Below are 26,958 nucleotides of genomic sequence, written 5' to 3'. Positions count from 1 at the left end.
GATATTTCGAGCACGAAAATTTTTACAAAATAAAACAAACAAACAAAAACAATCACAATTTGATTCAAACACAGGAACTATTATATAAACTTATTTAAAAAACTAATTAAGTCTCATCATGCAATATATATCTTATTATGTACCAACCCAACATATGAGCTACAAATATTAAATAATAGTTCCTTACCTTAAATATATAAAAGAATAAAATATTTTTAAAGCTCTTTTATACTTCACAATATAAAATTATAAAATTTAATAAAATTTAATAAAAATCAAACAAAACAATTTTTAGGATGGTGATCGTATATTTTAATTCTCACTATAAATTCTGAAAGGCAGAAGTAGGCACTGATATACTGAATCAAATCAGTTCAGACACGCAAGTATCACTCAAGCAGATAGTTTTCCCAAATGCTATTTTATTCAGTCATTATAAATTGCACTTATTGGAAAGTTCAGGACTAATTAATCATTTATAAGTTCTTGAGATAAAGTTGAAGTATTGAGATCACAATTTTTTAAACTCAAGAATATGTTTGTAGCCTAAAAAGTATTGTATTTTTATTTTGCCAAGCTATATGCTTCCTAGTTTCATACATAATTTTTCAACAATACTTCTATAACATTACTTCATGGGAAATGTTTACTTTAAACACATCATTAAATTTTTGGACTTTCTCTAGTTTATTTGACATTTTAAAATAGTATTCTTTCTATATTAATTGTTCTAAGATTAATTTATTCAGATATACTAATTTTAAAAACACTTCTAAAATTATAAATGTACTCTGATTTCTAAGTATTTTAATATACACTCAGTCAAAATCAGACCTTTCTGTTTCTCCCTGAAAATCTCCATCTTTCTCTCTTTGCTTCCCTGAATACCCTACAGCTTCCCAAAGGGTAAAATAAACACAGGCTCTAATAATGAATAGTTTCCCAAGGCGCATCTTGTTTTGATTTGGAATGTTTTTAATGAAGGCAAGAATAATCAGTCTCCACTGTGTTTATCAAAACTTTGGAACTCTGTACTACATTTTTTTCTGTTAAATGTATAAATAGTTCCATAGGCTTTGTGTTCAAATTGGTAAAGTTTCTTTTACTATTTGAATGATATGTTTTGACACAGTCTCGAAAGACATAGTTTAAAGGCAGATTTATGACCAATAATGGTTAAGAATATGATGAGTGAAGGTTTACTGACTTCTTCTTGCTTGTCACCCAGGGCTCTTGTGAATGGTTTCCTGTCTCTATTACACCTGTCTAGTTAGAGTGTGCTTTAACCCCTCTCTGTCCGTGTCTAATTTTGTAAAAGGAGATGGACACAAAATTGGGTGAGTATGAAATTTTGTCTAATTTTATTTGTGTTCATTAAGATGTAGTTTTTTCCCTTTTACAAAGTTATTTAGACAAACGGCAGCAAACTGAGGAAATCTCGGTTATACACACCAAGGTCCATATTTAAACAAATACAGCAAAACTTTATGTTCCTCATAAAACCTACCTAGGATAACCTGACTTATTAAACCCTTAAATTACAGTGAAGTTGAAACTACAGTGAAGTGGGAAAAGTAAAGTGGGAAAGTAAAACAAACAGAATCAGTGTCATCCCTAGATCTCCTCAAATTGCTGTACTTGAAAATGCTTGGAACACAACTTAGCTTCTTGAGAACAGAACTCAAACTATGGGTTACATAACCTCTTTCTGGTCATCTGAGTTGATGTATGAATAGATGATACTTTCAATGGAAATAATAGAATTCTTGAAGATAATTAAACGGGCATCTTCACAAAGATATTTGCTTACTCTTCTAGATACATGCTCATTTATTTATCTAATTTATGTATTAATATTTACATAGGGACTGAAACAATGATAAGTGTGATGCAATTAAAGATTAGTTTTTTATCTTCTTAAAGTGAGTTCATTCTTCACCTGTTGTTGGTATTCAGGATTCTACTTTCTTAACAATTCCACTCCCAAAAAATGGGAAAAAAATTCTATACTGATATCAGCCAAATAATTAACATCATGTGGAAAAATAAATTCTGTATATATGTCTATATATACAGACACATATATATATAGAGAGAGAGACATATAGACATGTATATATGTAATTTTCCCTGTTTCTTTGTAATTTTTTTAGTGGAAAAATTAAAATGACATAAAGCTCACGTGTATTCATACTATGTTTCTAATAGACACACTGCTCTGAAGCCTGTTTTACAATAAATGGCATCAGGAATGATAATAATGCTGAATGGAAACTCATAGTGGAGCAATACAAAAATTACACACATCCAATAAAAGTACCTGTCAGCCTTTTAAGTTTCTTGTAAATGATAAGATCTCCTGAGGTTCCTATTTCATTTTCCCTGGAACCCAAGGGAACCACACTCATTACATCTGTCATGTGCAGTGACAGGTGTAGCTACAGCTGCAAACGGATCTTCTTTTATATCTCTATTTCCATGTTCTCAGAATGAAGACTATTTTGTCTTTCATCTGGAAATTTCCCATTAGTGAGCCTCAGGCCAAAAGCCTAATTTTATTTCACTCTTTAAAAGTTATGGGTGGCAAAGGTAAACTTGTTTCCTTTACCAAATATTCTGAATAAAATTATTTTATTAACCAAATTGACTGAAATATAAAATGTTCAATATGGGTAATAAGTTTTTCACAATACTAAGTATTTCTATCAGAGATCTGATTTACAGTCAAGTTGGAAATATTTCAGTTATTCAAAATAAAAAGAAAAGCATGCTGTGCATTTGCATTAGAAATCTCAAAAAGCTAACCAGGCATTCATATTTTCTTAAATATGGGAGGGAGAAAGATTACCCTTTGACTTGACTCACTGTTTCTGTGCGTCTGTCCATGACTTAGTAGTTGTTAGAAATCGGTCTTCAGGATGAGCAGCTGTGTAAGTAATTCTGCCTTCCTACCTCTTTGGAGCATGTCTATGTGAAGTCTAGAAATCCTACTTCTTTTGTTGCATACTGGGAAGCTCCTAATTAGAAGTACTGGTTTGAGAAACCCCAAAAATATTTTTCTCTTATCTTCAGATGATGGCTACAAGGATTGTTCAGAGTTATTTGCATTATTCAATTTCTATTGTGATTATAAAAGTTACAAGAGAGAATGGACAAAAGTTCAGAAATCTCAGTACTATTTTATCTTAAAGTGTGTGGAGTATCACATGTAGGCAAAGATGCAGATATTCACCAGAACTTACGAATTACGACAGGCTAGAGATTAGCTTCATGCACATCCCTATCCAGGCATTCATACAGCCTATCTATTGTTTATTACTTTCCCTGGGAAATACTAATTGTCATACCAGCTAGCATATGTTAAAAGGCATTCCAGATCAAAATTATTAAATGATGGATAAAGTGAAGCCAAATAAAACCCTTTATAAATCCGTAACTTTGCTAACAAAATATAAATAAAATGCAAGGATTAAAACAAGGGGAAAATAATACAGCCCTGGAAGGTAAGAGAGCACTAAGGCTGATATTCCTCCTGAGGGTTTCTGTCCTTTCAGTTTTTTCCCCCATTTTATAATAATGACTGAAGAATACATTTGAAAAGCAAAATGTTGTCATTTTTAAAATGACATTTTCAATAGGAGCCTCTTAATATCAAACAGTGTCCAGCAATATAATAATCAGCCAGATGTAGGGGTTTCTCTAAATAACCTTTTTGATTTTACACAAATTTAAAAATACTTTGAAGCATTAATATAGCAACTTTTCAATTCTGGTTCCATGAGAGTAACGTCTCTGAGCCTTCAGGCACATAATCTGAAATCAGCTTAGTCTCATATAACACAGGATACTTCCTGGCAATCAATCCTAGATAGATGATAATACTAAAAATATATAAACATGATACATGGACACTCTTGAATTCATAGGCGTGAACAGGAATCACGGTGTAAGGGAGGTCTGAAATACATAATTTAGTAACAAGAAGAAGTTGTTACCACTTCTGGGGCTAAGGTAGTGAATAAGGATATAATGTGGCTTCTACACAAACAAAACGAGCCACTTGGTGGGATGTTAATCTTGGTGTGATGATCCCACCAGATCCAAGGTCGTGGAGAAGGGAGGGAGCAGGAAATACAGACCTGACCTCTTCCACCTCCAGTCCTCTAACTTACTGCTATAAACTCCATTAACTGAACCCACCACCCTGAAGCCAACCAATAAACTTTCTCAAGGTTTCTGGCTCATTTATTAGCAGAGCGGTGACTGAGCTATGAAAATTCACAATGTATTTTGATCCTTTAATAATGCAAATGGAAATATTATGAACATTATTTATATTATTAGGTTCAAAACAGACAAGATAATTTAAGACTAGAGACCATGTCTTCTGCTATTTAGTCAATTACAGCCTCATATGTTGGCATGCAGTCATCAAAAACAGTGAGGATCAAGGACAGAAACAAATTAGCATTCTTCTTAGTAAAACCTGTGCTGCACTGTATGAAGTAATGACTTTGTTTTCTTTTATGTAAAATTCAAATCATAAAATTAGAAGGCCAAGATAACAAATGTCCTATGCCAAACAGAACGATGCATTTTTTTATTGTCTATGATTATATATTAGATAAGGAATTTGTGGTGTTCCATCAGTAAAAATTTATGCTGGAATGTATTAAAAATTTACAAGGCACAGTAGGTATAATGAGGTTATAAAAATGAGTAAAATGTGGTCTTTTCTCAAGGATTTTATTCAAGGGGAAATAATACACATTAAATAATGTAAGACACAATGTAAATACCGAAAGAGATATATAGCTGTCCCTCAGGATCTGCAGGGGCTAAGATCCAGCACCCCTGTGGATACCAAGTCCTTGGATGCTCAAGGCCCCTATATAAAATGACATAGTATTTGCACATAACCTAGGCATATCATCCCCTATACTTTAAATCGTCGGTGGATTAGTTCTAATACCTAATACAATGTAAATGCTATATAAAATGTAAATGCAACATAAGTACTATGTAAATATTTGCCAGAGCATGGCAAATTTAAGTTTTGCTTTTTGGAACTCTCTGGAAATTTTTTTTTTTTGGAACATTTTTAACCCGCCCTTGGTTGACTCTGTGGATGCCAAATCTGAGGATATGAAGTAATAATGCTATGGGTAGATGCAAGTAGGAGGGTAACTTATTTTTGAATGGAAGTATCCAGAGAGATTTCAGGAAAAAAAAGAAGCTCCTGAGTAGAGAATGAAAGATGGAGCCAAGGGGATGGATATTCTGTGGAGAGGGAAGAGCTGGGAAAAATAACCTTGGGTTAGAGGCAAGTAACTCAGGAGAAGTACAAAAATTTTAATGTCTTAATCAGAATATGGGGTACTTTTCTCCAGATACAATCTATAAAGCCATACATGGAAATTCAGGTCATATTTTAATTAACTTGAACAAGATATTTAGAAGTTGCTATGAATAATGAAATTTTATAAAGGCCTTCCAGGTAGCAGTGATATCAGAATGGTCAAACAATTTATTAGAACTTCTAATTTTAGATGATTTTAAGTTGTTTTGATCTATACATTATACTATAATGAAATGTGAGAAAAGTATAAGATACAAGACTCGAGAAAAGTTTGAGTAGGAAAATACTAGGTGCATAAGTGACTGAATTATTTGTAATAAAATACTAACAACATTGCCTGAACAAAAAGGAACATATTCCAGTAAAATCTTCACTGTATAAAATTTCAGTACTAGTGGCTGAAATAATTTTGAGACAGTGGAATTTTTCCACAATATGGAAACTCTCCCACATGTGCCTTGAGAGGTGTAAAGGAATTAAGTCCAGTGCCATGATTTATAAACTTGAAAACTGGGAATAGATGGGTGATTTGAAAAAAAAAAAAGAATTATTTTATGACTATTCAAAATGATCATAAAGTAGGTATTAACATAGGCAATACTCAGGTTAAGAAAAATAACTGCTTTAGTATTTAACGCGATTGTTTCTCAGACTTCAATGTGTACAGGGAGATGTTTTAAATACAGATTCTGATTCAATAGTCTAGGCAGAGCCAAGATGCTCCCAGTGTTTCTACAGGTGAAACTGATGATGTCAAGAGAAGGACTACTCTGGATGAGTCTTTAGGCAACCCCTTTTAACCTTCTCTTATTTTATAAATTTCCCTCCACACTAGAATAAATCATAGTGCTGATTTTATTTTAAACATAAACTTGATTTTCTTTACATCTTAACACTTATCTCCCCAAACTGTGTATGTGTGTATGTAATATTTTATATCTACCAGTTTTTAAATTTATGTAAATGGATTATGAGATTTCAATCACTCAACATACTATATCTTAGGGGGTTAGTTGTAACTGGCTTATGTATTATGCTGTTGTATATTATTCTATGATATGATTATACTATAATTTATCTATTCGATCACTGTGAATATCTTCTAACTACCAGCATATACATAACCAGCAGTAGTGTCATGGCTATTATGTAAATTCTTAAGCATGTATGCAGGGGAATGTGTCCAAGTATTTGCCTAGGGTTTATACAGGGGACGGAAATGACTAGAAATTAGTGTCATACAGAGTCTGACTCCATTTCTGAGTCCATGTTTGACTGCTGACAGCTTGTAAGGCTTACCCTCCCTTTTTCCCTTCAGCCCCACGTCTGAGCAAACTGGGTAAGAAAGCCCAGCTGTTTCATCTTTGGCGCTAGTGGGAACTTCAAAGCCGCACCTTCACTCCTTCCCCTAAACACCCCGAAATCCAAAGTGAGTCTCCTTCCCTGCCCTCTTAAGTTGTTTTTGAACCAGCTTGGGAAGCCTGCGTTGCTCTCCCCAAAACACTTCATTATATGAGTAACAAGATTTTTAATATCCTATCACTGTGTGTGTGTGACAAACACCAGTTTGAACATTTGAACCAATTTTTGGAATAGAATCAGCTTATATCATCAGGGTGATCTTAACACCTAGGATAAGTAAGAAATGTTAAATGCACCAGGCAATGGCAGATCGTTTTCTAAAGTGTTTGTGACAATATGTAATCCAATTGGCAGATGATAAGAATGGTCATTTCCTTACACATTTTCCAGTGCTTGATACCGTTAAACGTAATTTATGTGAATCTAGTGGCTACACAATGGTCTTGAGTTTTTATGTTTGATTTCCATGATTACCAATGAGGTTGATATTACTTTTTATATGTTTCTTCACCATAGGATAGCACAGGTATTTTTTATTATGTAAAATATCTGTATATGTGTTTAGTTTATCTTGTTTTTAATCTAATTGCTATTGATGTGTAGTTTCTAATATGTAATAAATATCAATTCATAATACTTTATTTATGGAATAATTATGGTGCCATTTTTCTCCTATTTAGCATTTTGTACTTTTAATCAATTTATAGAATCTTTTGATGAACAGAATTTCTAATTTTTGATATCATAATTATATATATTAACTTTATCACTTATTTGCATCTTGTTTATAAACTTGTTTAATATCTCCTATTATTTCTTGAAAAACTTTAACATTCAATATCTACATTTAAGCATCTAATAAACCATTTACTGATATGTGTATGAAGTGATGAGGTAATAACTGATTCACTTTAGCTTTCTTTCCTCATAGATGACAAATTTTCCTAAAAACATTCATCCAAATTCATTTAATAGTCCATCCTTTCCCTATTCACATGCAATGCCATCTCTCCCCTATAACAAGTGTCTCATATACATGTGGAGTTATTTCTAGAGTTTAAATGCTATTCAATTAGTTGATCTGTATATCTACTTTGTTTATAAATATGCTTAATTACTATACTTAAAAAAAATTTATATCACTCTATATCTTTAGAATTTCCTCTACATCATTCTTTTAGTGTTTTCTTTGTTACTGGATCTTTCTTTTTCTTATAAAAAATTAAAAGAAATTTCTCCACGTCTTAAAAGATAAGTCTGTGAGTATTTTATTTGGAATTATATTGAATCTAATTAATCTAATTGCTAAAGTCAGTTTTAATATAATTTAAATATTTAGAACAGATTATATACCCATTTATTTGATTAAATATCTATTTAAGTCTTGTGAAATATGTGTGTGCTGTTATCTTATTTTTTTCATAAAACTGGTCTGTATATTATATTACATATTTTTGTACTATTATGAAGAGTATTTTATAAACACAGTTGACCTATATATAAAAATACAGCTATTTTGCTAAACTCTATCATTTTGAGCACATGTTTGATAGATTGTTTTGATTTCTGTATAAAGAAGATCATGACATCAGCTCTCAAAAAATTAAATATATTTTGGAGTATTTAAAAAATATTCATCAGCCTTACATAATTATGCATTATCATTTGCGGTATTTTTTAAAATCAAAGGTCCGTGTACTTGCTGGACATTATTATTGTTTTTAAACGTCAGTGTCCATTTGGATTTATCCACGTACTTACTACTTTATTTGCTGTCCATTCTATTTCAAATCTCAAACTTTTCATCTCAGACAAGTTTCCTTTCTGAGTTATCCTTTAGAATTTCCTTCACTCATAAACACTCTCTGTTTTGTCTAAAAATTATTTTATGTCACATTCTTTATCACATTTTTAAGGGTCCTAGAATCTGGTATAAAAGATGTTTTCATAACATACACTAAAGGTTCTCTTGTACTGTACCTGGATTTTATTGTTTCTGCTTTAAATTGTTACTCTAATCACCAATCTTTACAGGCCCATTTTTTGGTACTTATTTTTAACATCCTATTTCTCTCTTTGATGCTGTCTATGATGTTGTCTAGATTTATTACAACATACCTAGCCGTAAATTTACTTGTATTCTTTTTGGTGATATATTCTATTTCCTTAGTCTGAGGACTGGTGTCTATTACCAATTCAAAATATTTCCAGGTCTATCTCTTCAAATGATGCCTTTGTCTCATTTCCTATATTATTTTTTGTGGAATTCTGAGAAAATACCTTTTGCATTTTATATTTACATTGTGTACAAAGCTTTAGTCATCAAACCGCAGCCTGTTTTCGTGTCGCTCACTAGACAAGAAAGATTTTTCAAAGGGGTAAGAAAGAAGGGAAGAAGGAGGGGGTTGAGGAGTGGAGGGAAATAAGAGGAAAAAAGAGGAAAGGAGGGAAGGAAGGAGGGAGGGAGGAGAAGTAAGTAGTGGAGGTGAAAATAAGGCAAATAAACAATATCTAGCCCACAGATCCTGAAATATGTACCATCTGACTCTACAGAAAATATCTGCCAATTCCTAATCTACATACAGGATACAGGCATACCTTGGAGATATTGTGGTTGGCTCCAGACCACCACTGAAATAAATCAAATATCGAAATAACATAAGTTACACAATTTTTAGGTGTTTCAGTGTATATAAAAATTATATTTAGTATCTGCAAGTTTCAAACTCCCAATTTATCCTTTCTCACCTCCTTACCCTCTGGTAACCATAAGTTTGTTCTCTATGTCTGTGAGTCTATTTGCAGATACTAACTACTATATATAAAATAAATAAACAAGTTCCTTCTGCATAACAGAGGGAACTATATTCAGTATCTTGTCATAACCTATAATAAAAAAAATGAAAAGAAATATAATGTATGTATATGTATGACTGAAACATTATGCTGTACACTAAAATTGACACAATATTGTAAACTGACTATACTTTAATAATAAATAAAAATTAAAAAATAAAATAGATAAACAAGACCATACTGTATAGCACAGGGAACTATATTCAATACCTTGTAAGAGCCTATAATGAAAAAGAATATGAAAAGAAATATATCTGTATAACTGAATCTCTGTGCTGTACACCAGAAATTAACACAACATTGCAAACCAACCATACTTCAATGAAAAAATAATAAAAATAAATTAGTAACATTCAGGTGTGGCTGACAGAAAAAGTTATGTTTACACTTATTTTAATCTATCAAGTGCACAATAGCATTATGTCTAAGAAAATAACAAGCGTATCTTAATTTAAAAATTCTTTATTGGTAATAATTGCTAAAAACCATGTAAGCCCTCAGTGAGTAATAATATTTTTGTTGGCTGCTGACTGATCAGTGTGGTGATAGCTGGAGGTTGGGGTGGCTGCCACAATTTCCTAAAATAAAACAATAATGAATACAAAACAGAAACAGACTCACAGACATAGAATACAAACTTGACAAGGGGGCAGGGGGTAGGAAGGGACAGAATGGGGTTTCAAAATTTGTAGATACTGATAGGCATATGCAGAACAGATAAACAAGATTATACTGTATAGCACAGGGAAATACATACAAGACCTTGTTGTAGCTGACAGTGAAAAAAAAAGTGGCAATGAAGATATGTATATTCATGTATAACTGAAAAATTGTGCTCTATGCTGGAATTTTACACAACATTGTAAAATGACTATAACTCAATAAAAAAAAATGTTAAAAAAAAACAATGAATTTGCCCCATGGGTTGACTCTTTGTATCATGAACAGTATCTTCATAGCATGAAATGATGTTTGATAGCATTTTACCCACAGTAGAACTTCTGTCAAAATTGGAATCAGTCCCCTCAAACGTTGCTGCTGCTTTAGTAACTAAGTTTACGGAATATTCTAAATCCTTTGTCATTTCAACAATCTTCACAGCATCTTCACCAGAAGAATATTTCATCTTAACAAACCATTTTTTTTTCTCATCCGTAAGAAGTAACTCCTCATCCATTAAAATTTTATCCTGGAACTGCAGCAGTTCAGTTACATCTTCAGGCTCCACTTCTAATTCTAGTTCTATCATTTCCATCACATCTGTAGTTACTTCCTCCACTGAAGGCTTGAACTTCTTAAACTCATCCATAAGGGTTGGAATCAGCTTCTTCCAAACTCATGCTAATGTTGATACTCTCACCTCTCCCCATGAATCACAAATGCTCTTCATGACATTTCGAATGGTGAACTCTTTCCAAAAGGTTTTCATTTGATTTTGCCCAGATCACTCAAAGGAATCACTGTCTATCCTAGCCGTAGCCTTACAAAATGTATTTCTTAAATACCAAGGCTTGAACTTTGAAATTATTCCTTAATCCATGGGCTGCAGAATGGATGTTGTGTTAGCAGGCATGTCAACAACACTCATCTCACTGGACATCTCCTTCAGAGCTCTTGAGTGACCAGGTGTGTTGTCAGTGAGCAGCAATACCGTGAAGGAAATCTTTTTTTTTTTCTGAGTAGGTCTCAACAATGTACTTAAAATGGTCAGGAAACCATGTTGTAAACATGCACTGTCATGCAGGCTTTGTGGTTCCTTTTCTGGAGCACAGGTTGAGAAGATTTAGAACAACTTTTAAGGGTCCTAGGATTTTCAGAATGGTATAAGAATATTGGCCTCAACTCAAAAGTCGCCAGCTGCATTAGCCCCTAAAAAGAGTCCGCCTATCCTTTGAAGCTTTGAAGCCAGACACTGACTTCACCTCTCTAGCTACAAAAGTTCTAGATGGCATCTTCTTCCAAAAGAAGGCTGTTTTGACTGCACTGAAAATCTGTCATTTAGTGTAGCCATCTTCATTTCTTATCCAAGTCAAATATTTGGAGAACGTTCTGCAGCTTCTACATGAGCACTTGCTGCTTCACCTTGCACTCTGATGTTAGGGAGTTTGCTTCTTTCTTTCAACCTCATGAATCGATCTCTGTCAGCTTCAAAATTTTTTGCTGCAGTTTCCTCACTTCTCCCAGCGTTCATAGAATTGAAGAGAATTAGGGCCTTTCTCTGTCTTAACCACTGATTTAAGGGAATGTTGCTGTTGGTTTGATTTTCTATCCAGATCACTAAAACTTTCCCTGGGTCAGCAATAACACTGTTTTACTGTCTTATTATCATGTGCTCATTGGAGTAGCACTTTTCATTTCTTCCATTGACTTTTCCTTTACATTCACAGTATGGCTAACTGTTTGGCACAAGATGCCAAGCTTCTGGCCTATCTTGGTTTTTGACATGTCTTCCTCACTAGGCTTCATCATTTCAAACTTTTAATTTAAAGTGAGAGATGTGTGACTCTTCCTTTCACTTGAACACTTAAAAGTCACTGTAGGATTATTAATTGGCCTAATTTCAATACTGGTATGTCACAAAGAATAGGGAAGTCCAAGAAGAGAAAGAAATACAAGAAATGTCTGGTTGGTGGAGCAGTCAGACCACACACAGCATTTATCGATAAAAGTTCACCATTGTATACAGGTGTCGTCCATGGCACCTCAAAACAACTACTACAGTGACATCAAGTTTCACTGATCACAGGTCATGATAATATATATAATAATAAAATAATTGAAATATTACAAGAATTGCCAATATGTGATACAGAAATAGGACGTAAGAAAATGCTGTTGGAAAAAATGGCAACAATAGACTTCCTTGACACAGGGTTGCCACAAATCTTCAATTTGTAAAAAAAAAAAAAAAAAAAAAAAAAAAAATGCAGTATCTTTGAAGCACAATAAAACAAAGTGTAATATAACATGGTATTCTTATAATTTGCTTGGATTCATTTTCTAGTCCACAAGTTTTATTTCCCATACTACCTAATCAGCAGTTTAAAGTGTCATTGTATTTTCACAATGTCACTAGAAAATTTCTAGAACATGTATTTCAAGGTTTTTTTTCCCCCAAATATAGTCTTTACTTATAATTTTATAATTCCTCCTATTTTATACTGTTTAAAAATACTTGGTGCCAATATTATTTTCTGAGTTTGTTTTTCAAGTCATGGTGCCTTCTTTCCATAATTTTATCTTTGAGGAAAAGAGTAGAAATGCATTTCTCCACAGTCATATTCCCAACTTGGAAAAATATATTAAAGCCTTTATTGAGGTTTAATGAGCCATACTAGTCATATGAATTTGCAACAAAAATTTCATGAGGACTAAATTATGGTTGCAAATTCTCAGGGTAAATATATTCTCCATTCAGTGCCAAATTCAAGATAAGAAACTCATGTATTGTTCTCAGTATTTTTCATTTACCCTTACAATTTACTTTTGCTCTTTGTGGTGTCAGCTTTGTGTGTAGATACCAGCTCTACGTGGGCATATCCTAGGCTTTACATTCTGTCTTCCAAATTATTTGCAGCAATCAATGCTTTTATGACAAAACTAGGCCAAAATCTTCAAAATAAAAAACATCTGCTGGATGAAAGAAAAATATCTGCTAGATAAATCTGTCATCTGTAGTGAGCTGATAGTGTACCTCTCCAGGTATGGATATATTTTGATATGTCTTAGATTCTTACTAGGTATATATAACAATCCCCTTGCTTCCATATTTAAAAATCATACTGTTTCCTAATGTTGTAAATTGTCAACATATATATATATATATTGTTTATATATATATATGTATATATATATATATTCCATTTGTAAAAGTTATTGCTTTAATTCCAAGTTCTCTTGCTTGTCCACTCCTGTTTTTTGACTTTTATGGCAAAGTTACTAAAAATAGTACTGTGCTAATTCCAAAGCTGTGAGCCTGTAGGAATGATCACCAAGTAACCCATTCTTACTCATTTTCCATGACCTTTTGTCAGAACTCAGCATTGTTGACTACTCTTTTCATGGGTGTCATAAGACACCCTTTATTTTTCTCATTTTCTTAATTTTTCTTTTTCTTGTGTTTAGTACGTTTTATCAGCTACTTGATAGGTTTCTTATCAATTGCTCAATCTACTGAGTATTTTTTTAATTGAAATATAGTTAGTTTACAATGTGTCAGTTTATGGTGTACAGCATAATAGTTCAGTCATACATATACATACATATACTCGTTTTTGTATTCTTTTTGATTATAGATTAGTACAAGATATTGAACATAGTTCCTTGTGCTATACAGCATAAACTTATTGTTTATCTATTTCATGTATAATAGTTAGTATCTGCAAATCTCAAATTCCCAATTTATCCTTCCCATCTCCTCCCCCACCCCTCCGGTAACCGTAAGTTTGCTGTCTACGTCTGTGAGTCTGTTTCTGTTTGGAGCATTGGTGTGCTCCAATGATCCATCTTCTGCTCTTTGGCATATGTTCTTTTCCCTTAGAGATGCTTTTCCACTCACGTGTTTTGATATTTTATTGCCTTTTACAGCTGTGTCTATCACCTAAGCACCATGCATTCACATTCAACTTCTTACTAAATTTTTCACAGAGATCCCTCCGTCCCATATTATTTGAATAAATGAAAAAGGGAGGATCTTAAGTGGTATCAATTAAATGCATACTTCAAAAGGAATAAACTTTTAAACAAATATTTCCACATTTTACTTTGATTTATACCAGTAGAAAATAATAAAGAATTTTAGATAATTTAACCTTCACATTTCTATAGACTTTTTGGTGTCTGTTTAATATAGAATCTGTCAATAAAAACTTCAATATTTTGATTTTGCTTCCCTGTGAATAAAGTTCTTCTCTTAGGGTCATGAAACACAGTGAGGGCATCCAAATGGTTGCCTTTTTTTTTTTCCCTTGAGGAAAAACTTCAAAATGCTTTTATTTATTTTTGAAATAATCTAGGTTTACCTCCCATCACTATATATACAATGAATAATTTTAATACTTCTTTTTTCGGTTTACTGGTATTTTCTCTTCTTCTCTATCGTCTCTAAGAAATCATCTGTCAAATCTTATATATGTAGGGCATCTTTAGGCTGTAACCACACAAGATTAAAAATATTGCCGGAGTTAAAAACCATTATGCAAAAGCATGAGCTTGTGCTTAACCATCATACTGAGAATCCCTTCAGTTTTTTTTTTTTTCTTTTCAATAAGAAGAAATACGTTACAGGTCTAAAATAATTTCAAATAAAGGTAACTACGGGTCTACAACTGACTTTATTATAAGACTAGATGATAAGAAAATATTAAAGCTTTTCAGGCTAGAAAGAAATGCTTACTGCGGAGTAAAAGAAAATTCTACCTTCACAAAGAATACATAAATCAGAAAAAACAGGAATACCATATGATTCTTAAAGAATATTACTTCAAGATTCTTAAAGTTTCTTAAATCTGTAGATAATTACCATGGAATATCTGATATATTTACAAAATAAAATACCACATATATCAGTAAAAGAACATGTTTAACTCACTATAATGAGTTACAAATATTTTAGAAATATTTAGGTAATATATAAACTTTAGAAAACCATTATGTAAATAAAAACACATTATCACATAATCTCATTACCTATACTGTCAAAAAAAAAGAACAAAAATCTCTTATTTAAAAGTATTATATTTGTACTTCATTTTGCCAAAATTTTTAGGAACTATCATTGTATTATATTTCAAACAGAAAGAGTTAGCAGCTAAAATAATTAATTTCTAGTTCTGACAGGCAAAATGTTACTTGCTTACACTGTCATACTGCCTTCATGTAAATATTACGGATGAAAAAACAAATAATCCTCTCAAACTGAGTTTAATGTATGCTCAATTGCCTTACAAATGGGGTGTGGGCACCTGTATGAAGAAAAATTTCCACAATTATGTAAAAAAAAAGTAATAATAAAGGGGGGGGGGAGTGCTGAAAACCACCAGTACCTATGTTATCTATTATCTTTCTCCCAAACTGGCATTTTGGCTGTTATATAGGCCCTTAGATCCTCCTCAACCTTCACTTTCCCCACCATTTCAGACAGCATAACAAAATGAGAATATGTTTGCAAAGGACTATAAACTGCTACTGCATTATTTCCATTAACTCTTTCACAGGATTGTAATATTAAAATGCAAAATAATTTTCTTCTCCCCCGGCTCACGGAGAGAGATCTAACATTCAGTTGTGTTTGAGAAGAAGATGACTGGATCAGAAAGTCAAGATTCAAATCCAGCCAAACCACGTCAGCATAGACCCTTCATTTTTGTTTTAATCATTCTTGAGACTCAGCCTGTTTTGAGGAATGAAGTAGATTATGCAACAAATCTTCTAGGATGGACCCTGACTCCCTGTGTTTCTTTCTACTAGTAAAGCACAGACTAAGATACTATGTGGGCAGTGCTACAGTTAATTGAAAATCTCTATCTTTTACATGGTTATTCAAGATTCAGAGTTTAAAAAATTTAAAAATGCAATATTCTTACATCTTTGTTATTTTGTTTTATATATGTAATTAGAACATTGATACATATTTAATTCAAAAATAGAAAAAGTTTGAAAGTGAAAGTTTCTTACCTTCTCAATATATTCACTATGCATATGCAGGGATAAAATTTTCGACAAAAGTGTGCGTGTAATATGTGTAATAATAATAGCTATAACATAATAATACTCTAATTCTTGGTAATTTTTCTAATTAGAGTATATACAGAGCATGTCTTTCCTTCTAATAAATTCTTAGTAGTTTATTTCTTTATCCAATCTCCTAAACATGACTATTTGATTTTTTTTCAAAATTTTTATGATAAATAAGGCTTTAATGAACAATATGCAGGGGTTAGTGTAATTATTCCCTTTTTGGAGAAATGCTGGACTTCAGTACATTTTGTAGTTTTGACTGCTATTCCTAAATGGTCTGTAAAGAGATTTTGATGAATTATGCTACCATGAATAATAAATGAAAATGCCTTATCTGGCCAGAATTGAATATTATACATCTTTTTATTCATTTTCCAAATAAATTCCCAAAAAAGAAAATCACCAATAACAACTTCTGTTTAACTTTAAAATATACTACCAATTATATATATCATGAGGCTGAGCTATTTTAACTATTTGTATTTCCTTTTTTATGAAAGAGGAAGGCTATTTTTCATAAGCAAAATTTCCTGGGACTATTCATGATTAAACCAATATATCCAAAAGTGTCACGAAGGTTAAGGAAAACCCCTGTATAAATTCACATTGCATCACTGGATTTCAAGAGCATGTCTGAGGAATGAACACTGAGTTCTGGAAGCAGGAGATATAGTGCTGTCACTGATTTTTTTTTTTTTTTTAATATAGCTGTTACAAGTGGGAGTCAATGGGAGGGAAAAGGAAGTATTGAGTAATGTATTCTGTATTAAGCCTTTAGAAAGTTCAATTTTACATCAGATGCTTATATCTAGAGAATTAATAAAGTCAAGATTAAAAATGCCTTTCATGTTGATACAGGAAGTATAGATTAAAGGAAAGTTGTCTTAATTTTCATACTAATAGTTTGGGGAAGAAGAAAACTTTAAAATTGCTACTTTTAAAAAAGATCTTAGATTTCGCCTTTAAAGCATTCAGCCTTTACATTCCTCAAACTGGATGATGTGTTTTTGCCCAAGGGCATATGAATGTCGCTCCCTCAGAAACCCATCAGCGCCAGGCTGAAAATGGCCAGAGGAGCTGCTGCAGGCAGGGCAAGCTGAGGTTCCATCCATCTCACTGTGCCTTTACAGATCTGTGGGCTAAGGGACGTCCACAAACATCTGTAGGTTGTGCAGTCCCCCACCCCAGTTTGGCTGCTTGTAGCTGTCCAGCAGTAATTCCGAGAATGATAAAATATTCATGTCACTGCAGAATCATAAAATCCCATATAGCCATATCTGTAAACACGACAATATATTGTAATATAGATGAAACAAAAGTATTTATTTCAATTGTCAAATTTTACTGAGTAGACCGGTGCAATGGCAATTGCAGAACTCAGTGTTTTCCCAATTTAAGAACAGCTTAAATACTGATGCTTTCACCTCTGTGCTTTGACAAAACATGCAAAAATCAAGCACTATTTCAGACTGAAGTCTTCTTTGAGACTGCTCCTTTGATTTCTAAAAGGCAAAGTGCAGACTATGCAAGGAAGAGACAGTCACAGTTAGACCCTAGAATATTTTCAAAAAGAAAATTAACTGTTTCATGCCATGATGCAAGTGAAAAAAATCTCTTCAAATTATTATTATTTTTTAAAATAAGCACTCTTGTCACAGTAGTAGCCTGAAAAGAATTGCTGAGTGAGACTCGGCAATTGGAGTAGACCAGGCAAGTTGTTAACTTGGGATATAGAGAGTCTTTCTGTTCTTCACCTGAAGATTTGGGTAAGAAAAGATAAATATGTATTACAAATATTTTAATGCTATTGTCATTTAAATTACGGTTATATTCAGAAATCATCAGATAGCCTGGAGTAAACTGAGAACTGATTTGAGTTATTGGATAAGACAGGAAAACCAAGTAAACCACAAAGCAGAATGTCTGAGAGTATATATTAGAGAAATTCCCATGGTTCAGCATTTGGCAGACATACTTAAAAAAAAAAAGTTTCATAATATAATAGGGAAAATCTTGTGTAGATGCCTGTAGTGAAATTGGAATCATAATTGGAAATCAGAATCATAATGATTCACAAGGCGTATCAGTAATTTAGATCCTCAAGGGGGAAAAAAGGAAAAGAGAAGGATAAAAACAAATTAATCTGGAATCAAGTTACAGCATTTGTTGAACTTGTATTCCTACCACTCGATATATTGCTGCCTTAGGTATTAATTTGGAGGTCTTACTGAATAGTTCTTAGTTCTTAGAGGTTAAATGGATTAAGAGACACAGTTCAGCACCTAGGACTGATAAACGAAACCATAAACAGTATCTCTCCAACAGTCTATGGATCTATCACTATTTCAAATTTAGCTATTCCTATGGCAAATTTTTATGAAATTATTTTTTTTACTAAAACCCTGATGACCTTGTCATGGTGACAGATGGTGTTTCAAAGTCATATTCCTCTGATCAGTAATCTACCTACATGAACTTGTTTTAGCTTCAGTTTTGTGAGTAATAAATGAAACTTTCATATATTAAGAATATTTTTACTTGATGAAAGTAAAATAATTTAATATTAACATGAAATAAAAGGCATTTATAAGGTAAGTAAGTTACAGTTTATATAAATTTAATTGTTTTGTTTCATCTTCTTGTAAATATAGAGTTCTATCCTGGGATGAATAACGTAATACTTTAGAAATTATTTATGCAAATCCTCTCTCATGGACTTGTAGACAGGAGTCTATATATTGTATTTTAATAATGAATAATATCCATTTTTCAATTTTATGGTTTTGGTTTAAATCCTGGCTCTACCATTTACTAGGTTGCTATTATTAGCTAGATGGTCTCAATTATATAAAAGATTTTAGGTGTAACTGGCATTAATTTTCTTCCTTTTGCTTTATTTCAATACATTTTATAAAAGCTATTTTAATTTCTTTTATTTCTTCAAGTGAATTTTGCTTTATTTTAGTTTTTGTACATGATTTAAAAGAGTGCTAGAATGGTATTACTTAACAATCATATTAATCATAATAGATGTTGGTCAAATTCTGAAAAGTTCTGCTATTAACATGGCCCATAATATAGCCATGCATGATTCATACTTTATTTCATTACTGAATGCCATCTATAGTCCTCCCTATATCTCCATATATATGGTCTTTTATGTTTGCTGTACTATTTCATTATATTATTTAGCTTAAAAATGACTACTTAGTAAACTATATAAAACCAATATTAATATTACTGCATTATAAATAAAATACACTACACTTGTACTAAAATACACTAGTGCTAATGATACTATCACATCTACTATCATTAGTATTGTTTCTAACCACAGACGGAATAGCCCACATGTACTGAGTGCTCTCTGTATGACTGGCACTATTCTAAGTGCTTTATATTTATTAACTACTTTAATTCTTATAATTCTTATACCATGAAACATCAGAGGCTCAGTAGAGTAAAATATCTTCCCCCAATCTCAAATATTATGTGTGTCAGAATCAAGACATGAAATCCCATATGTCACATCAGGGCACACTCTCATCCACTGCAAATTCAACGCCTCCCTTACAGGAAACCTTAAAAACAAAGTTAATAATCCCAATGAATTTTTCTTTTTGCCTTTTCAACCTTCTTCCTTTTTAGTTTGAACATTTTGCCACAGATTTCTGAAAGTGTTTCCTTTAATATTTCATTTTTACTTTGATAGTACATTAAATTATTTTCCTGTTTGAGGCCCTATGTAAATACCCCCTCTTAATAGCCTAATCAAATGAAATCTTATTCCACAGGTAATCAAACGCTTTTATATTTTCCCCTGTACTGTATGTGTGTGTGTGTATACATGACACATAGGAAATTATTTAACATGTCTTTTTTTTCTTTCAGGTGTTTTTAAAAATAATTGAAATGGGATCTAAAAATACTTGATCCCATTTTCTCAAATGACTATGAACATTAATGCTAGCTTCAATAGCTATTCAGATCTTTCTTTTGAATTCTTTGACAGCAAACATATAAAATTAATTTTTGGAGCTATCTGCTAAATTGTGTCTTTAAAATATTTTCAATTCCCAGTCATTGCACAAGAACAGAAAGCACTTTTTGATCCTAAACTAAAATCTGTGATTTATGAAATGTCTTACATGAATTAGCTCCCATATGTTGCGAGTGTTGAGAAATTCATTGTGAATTTTAAAGTCACCTACAGAACTTACAGGACAGGAAAGTACATCTGGTCCTCTCTCTAGTTTTTTCCTGGGTCACATGCTCACCATTCCAGACAAATGAGAATCCATCCACGTCTAAAAGATCTCCAGAGAAGATGTCTTAATATGCCCTATAATGTTTTCACACTTGCTTTTAGTAGAATCTCCTTATTGCTAATTTTATTGCTGCTAGTTAAGCCTGCTTTTGTTTCTCGCCTCTCTATGGAGATGAAGAACAGCTGGCCAATACCTTCTATATAAAGGCATTTAAAATTCTAGAATACAGTGATTAAAATATTTCTTTGCTTTCACTAACATTTTCTACAACTTATTTGAGACATTGATGTTTTCAAGGGTACCTACACGTTTCCAGAGTTCTGGAATAAATTTTTTATCAAGTTCACATTTTTCTATATATTACCTGAGCAGCTAAGAGTAATAAAGTAATTTTTGCACATGACTGTAAAATATCATCCTCTTATTTGTTCAAACATTGCTGTCAGAGACATGAGTCATGCAAGTTGATGGTCGTATTTAAATTCCTTCATGTCTGAAAGTAAAGGGATGTGAAATAAATCACCAAAAATATACTTCATATGTATACTAACTTCATTTACAAAATACTTTTGTTTGGGGTTCTTATCAAATTAAGCCATGAGCCTAGAATACTTTGACATAGTTTATTTATTTAATAACAATTATCAGTTATTAATGGAGCCTCAGAATCTACTGGCTTGGTTACAACCCTTATTTGTACAAGTGTTATTTGGCACTGTTTCTGACATAAACTGCAATTTTATCTTGGATTTGTTTGGTTAAGTGCTCAAAAGATAAGAAATTGAAAAATAAAGGAGAAAGGCATGAAAATGGAAGCACTGATACTAGGTACAATATAGTACCTAGTAGGGAGGATAACTGATTTTTTTTTATCCCTCACACATAGTCGAGAGATGTGGTTGGCAAATATTTTATGTAAAGGGCCAGATAACAAATATTTTAGGGTTTGCATGCCATATGGTCTCTCTTGTAGCTACTCAACTCTGCCTTTATGGCAATAAAGCAGCCTCAGACAAAATATAAACAAATGCATGTGACTATGTTACAATATAGCTTTAGTACAAACACAGAAGGGACGCTGAATTTTGCCCGCAGACCATCATTTACGAACTCCTGTTCTAGGACAAGGAGTGCAAGACATGCCTATGCCTGCCTGGCTGCTGCTTCCCATACTCTCTGAAACGTCTCCTCTGCTGGGACTGTGAGGGACTTATCTTCCCCAAGAAGAGAAATTTCAAATCTACGAACATCTCCTCTGTGTGTTGTGCTAGTAACCTGCATACTGACACTGGGCATTTTCAGTGTGCAGCCAGGCTGATGTGTACCACAACCTCACATCTCAGTATTGGATCCTCTGTGCCTGAGTTTCCTGCTTGGAAACTTTTCATTTTTCATAGTTTAGAGCAAAATCTAAGCTTTCTCATCACAAGTCTTCCAAGAGATTAGACCACTCATGTCAAAGTCTCTCTTCAGTGACTGGATATCCAAATGTTCTTCATAAATTCCATTTTTCAATTCCTTAGGCCAAAAATACCAGCTGTTTTTTTTTTCATTCTTCTCCCACTACATCCAATTCATCAGAAAACTGTTAACTATACTCAAAAGTACACGCACTCCTCACCATCATCACGCTACCTCACAGTATAAGCATCACCATCTCTTCTCTGGATTATTAAATTGACCCTATCACCCCAATCTGTTTTTAATAAACCAATTAGATAAGTGAATTATAATTCTGATCACATCAAGATCCTCCCATGAGTTTCCATTTCAACCAAAGTAAAAACCAAGGCCCTTACAATGAAAACCATGATCCAATGTACATGATCTGTGCCACCTCCCCACTGTGAGGCCTCTAACCTTCCACCATTCTCACCTGCTCTCTGGGATCCAGCCATACTGGCCTCCTTGCTACTTCTTGACCATACCAGGCATATACTTCCACATTAGAGCATTTTCCTAGACTTAATTTTTCTGCAAGAAATGTCCCCCAAACACCACCTTCACTTAAGCAATGGCCTCACCTCTTTCTCTTTTTTGCTATAATTCTACATTCTCAACATCCTGACTTGACCGATTACTTATTACTGCAACCATCCCTGTGGCAACGAATGACTCCATCTCTCAAAATACTTCTCATCTGGCTTTATATTTTATTTTATTTTTTCATGTATCAATCCGCATCTTCTACTGGACTATAGTTTTACATACAGTTTTTTAAGCTCTTAAGTTTCTCTAGCTACTAAATTATAACTCCTGAGAGCATAAAATTTTATCTTCTCTATTCAGTGCTTTTTTTCCCCTCAAGCATCAAATGCAGTGCTGGACCAAACAGCAGATGAACCTCAAAAACATTAGAGTAAGTAAAAGAAGCTAGACACAAAAAGTCACATACTGCATGATTACATTTATATGAAATATCCAGAGTTGGTAAATTAGTAGAGACATAATGCAGACTGGTAGTTGCCATGAGTTGAGGGGAGGGTAGGGGAGGTAATAGAGAGTAATCACCTAATAGTATGGGGTTTCCCTGTGGGTTGATCAAAGTGCTTTGGAACAAAACACTTGCAGTGTTGCACACCATGGTAAATGTACTGAATGTCACTGAATAGTTTACTTTACAATAGTTAATTCTGTGTTATATAAATTCCATCTCAATTTTAAAAAACTGAAAAAAAATTCTATAGCGTGCCTTCATTTGTAGAGATACTTAATAGTTTACACACTTCAGGAATGGACTTGATGCAGTTTTAAGCTAGGGCCTGCTAGAGAGATGGTATTTGCAGCAGTCACACAGTGTTGGGCAGCTGAAAGGACACACAGGGCTCCAAATCATCCTCAAATGACACTGGTTCCAGTTGACCACATTTGCTTTGCCTTGATCATTGCCCTCCATCCACAAAACATGATCTAAAAGCATCAGGTCACAGGATATTTTAACAAGTTGTGAAAGCAGAAGATACTTATAACTATTATACTGGATATCTTTCTTAAAAGATCATTTATTAGTTGTAAAGTAACACATTTCTGTTGTTGAACAAAGTCCTTTGCCTGTATGTAGGAGGCAGCAGTTCCCATCACTACCTAACAATATGCCCTCTGTAATAGAGAAATCTGTCAAGTGGAAACCAAAAGACACAGTTAAAACCTTAGAATTATTGCAAATGTTCATGCAGTTGCATCAAGATACACCACAGACATAGATTACTCTAAACTGAACACTCCTTAAATCTGCCCAGACCCATTCCAGACCCTCAGCTACGAGCAAGGAGGGTGATTTCTGCAGGCTTTGCCCTTTTGACATCTCCTAATGTAGTGATTGCTACCATCCATTTTCTAAGATGCTGTGAGGATTATTGCTTTTTGTCCTACCCATTGAGAAGATTTTTTCCTTCTTCAGTCAATGTACAGCTGCCTTACAATACAGTCGCAGCAGAGCTGCCTTCTACTTCAAATTTTAGCCCTCTACCCTTGAGCTACCATCTGTAAACCACGACACTTGTTTATTACCTTCTGGTAAAAATGGAAAATTATCGATTTAGCTATGAATCAATAAAGTAATCAGGCAGGTTTAATTAGGGCTTGAAGTCATTAGAGCTTCCTATTCAATTATGATGGGTACCCCCTAGTGATGCCCTTACACATATTATTGAATACACCTTTTCTATTTGGAGAATGCGTCCCCCTCCCTTCTAAAATGTTGTTCCACATAATCCAAGACATGAATGGTTTTTCAGGTCTTAAAATATTTCTACCTCCTTCTGTAAGAGAAGCAATTTCAACTGAAGTTCAGTAATAGGCTAGCAATTGCCTCTCAAAGGGAATGTATCCTGAGGCCAACTCAGGTAATTGTCGAATCCAAAATTCTCACAGTCACCACTGATTGACATTCATGGGCTTTTGTCAAAATTCCTCTGTGTGTGTGAGATGCTGACACTTGCAATGTCATTTGAACACTGGAGTAGTGTGACCCCCAAAGCTATCGACTGGGTGTTATCTCTTTGAAGATCTCAGAGAGCATGCAGTTTTCTAGAACACCATGTAAGTGCACGGCTTTTACATCACAGGTTTGTGAACAGGGGTAACTAAAATTTTCAGATGTGACAGGTGATATCTCCACTAATCAAACAATCCATTCAAATATTGTTACTCTTGTTTTGATTCAGAATTCGTCGAGAAAATAACCTGTTTTTGATTGAGGAATATCTCTAATGTCTCTGGCCTATGTTATTCCTCATAATTTTAACATTTATTTTGGAACATGCACCTTAGCTCAACAGCCACTCCCTTGTGGTTGTATGTTTAATTAGTATTTGAAATTCAGTTTTAGCTTAATATTAAGGTTATGATATAAGCATTATATAATAAATACAACAAATAGTTATATTTTTCAACTAGATCAAAACTAAGGCTCATCTCATTAAGTTGTGGACATATGTAGACAAACTTAAATACCCCTGGGAAAGCACAGTAAACAAGTACTGGAGTCCATCACACATAAATTCAAACAGGCTTTGATTTTCTTGCCAGACAGAATTGAGAAGAAAGTGTTAGCCCAATCAATCACAGAATGCCAGTCTCCTTTACCTTATTGCCCAGCTTGAATTGTTAATACCATATGGAACACATCTGATGTATTTGGAGGTACAAATGTATTCAATCTTCTGAAGTCTATAGCTAAATCTCAGGATGCATACGATTCCTCACAGATCATATTTTCTTACAGGCCACCAAAAAAGGGATTTGTGGATAGTAATATAATTGCAACTAACATGTTTTGAAATTGAGGACCCAAGTTCTGGATGATCTAGGTATTTCGTATTGTCCAGAAATCCCAATAAAATGTCTTCACCAATCTTAAGGGTATTTTACCCATAATATCACTAATAGCCCCAAATCCCATTCTTGGACCTCTTACTCAGAATCAAAATCCATCTTCTACCTGACGTGATATTAACTGACACTTAGAGAGGATCTATAGATTCCTCTCTTGCATTTTCATAAGATTTCTTTAAGTAGACTGGATGGCTTATAAACAATAGAAACATACTTCTCATAGTTGTGGGGGCTGGATGTCTGAGATCAGGGTGCTACCATAGTCAGTTTCTGGTGAGGATCCTCTTTCAGGCTGCAGACCGCAGACATATTGTATTCTAACATGGCATAAAGAAAGCAGTAGAGGTCTTTAATGTTCCTTTTATATTATAAGGGTACAAATGCCATTCTTGAGGGTTCCAACCTCATGAACTAATTACTTATCAAAGGCCCCACCTCTTACTACCACATTGTGGGAGTTAGAATTTAAACATTTATTTGGAGAGGACACAAATAATCAGTCCATTGCTTTTTGCCCTTGGACCCCCCCCCCCAATTTCATGTTCTTCTCACATGCAAAATACATTCATTCTACTTTATACCCCCCATAGCTTTAGCTCATTTCAGCATCAACTCCAAAGCCAAAAGTCCAAAACAAAGTCCCATCTAAATATCATCTAAATCAGATATTGTGGACTCAAGGTATAGTTCATCTTGAGGCAAAATTCCTCTCCAACCATGAACTTCTGAAACCAAACAAGTTACGTGCTTCCAAAACATAATAGTGAGACAGGCAAAGGATACACATTTTCATCCCCAGAGGGAAAAACAGTAAGAAGAAAGGGATAATGAGTCCCAAGAAAGTCCAAAGCATAACAGGGTAAACAGTAAGCCTTAATCCTGGAGAATAATTCTCTTCAGCTTCATGTGCCACCCTCCAAAGCCACAGGGACAGCAGTCCCACCTCTATGGCTCTCCCAGACTTAGGTTGTGATCTTGGGTGGCCCTGCTCTTAAGGCTCCACTGGGCACAGCCCATGTGACAGCTGTCTGTGGGGGCTCTACGCCAGTGGCACTGGAAAGAAGCATCCTGGTCTGCCTGAACCGGTGAGGGAGCCTAACTCATGGAAGCTGCTCTATCCCCTGGCCCTTGCACACTGGAACTGTGGTGGGAGTGGCAGCCCTGATGATCTCTGAATTGCCTTCTATGTGGTCACTATTCCCATGTGTTACAGAATAGCTCCTGGCTTCTACTGAGATGCCTATTTAAGGCTGTGGTTCATAGGCATACCGATCTCCTTATCAGAGTCCATTGAGCACATCTTTAGTGTTCTCTACCAAACACGCTTTCTCATTTTTTACAATAGGAGAACGCTGAAGATTTTCCAAACCTTTAAGTTCCAGTTTCTCTTTGCTTAATAATTCTATCTTCAAGTCATTTCTCTCTTGTCACATTTTATTTTAAGCAATCAGGAGAAACAAGATACTCCTTCAACATTTTGCTTAGAAATCTTCTCAGCTAAATATCCAACTTCATCACTCACAAGTTTCACCTTCTATA

The 26,958-nt window shown here is 33.8% G+C and overlaps 1 long non-coding RNA gene across 1 annotated transcript; it reads right to left on the bottom strand.

Moving 5' to 3' along the window:
• Positions 1–18,006: 18,006 nt before the first annotated feature.
• Positions 18,007–26,500, bottom strand: LOC140689405 (uncharacterized). Its single transcript, XR_012064321.1, has 3 exons — positions 26,363–26,500; positions 25,634–25,736; positions 18,007–18,069 (listed from the first exon to the last, which is right to left on the bottom strand). It is a non-coding gene; the product is annotated as an uncharacterized lncRNA (long non-coding RNA).
• Positions 26,501–26,958: the final 458 nt, after the last annotated feature.

This window comes from Vicugna pacos, chromosome 26, assembly GCF_048564905.1.
Source record: "Vicugna pacos chromosome 26, VicPac4, whole genome shotgun sequence".
In the NCBI taxonomy this organism is placed as follows: Eukaryota; Metazoa; Chordata; class Mammalia; order Artiodactyla; family Camelidae; genus Vicugna; species Vicugna pacos.
This window is presented reverse-complemented; position numbering and strand designations above follow the sequence as displayed.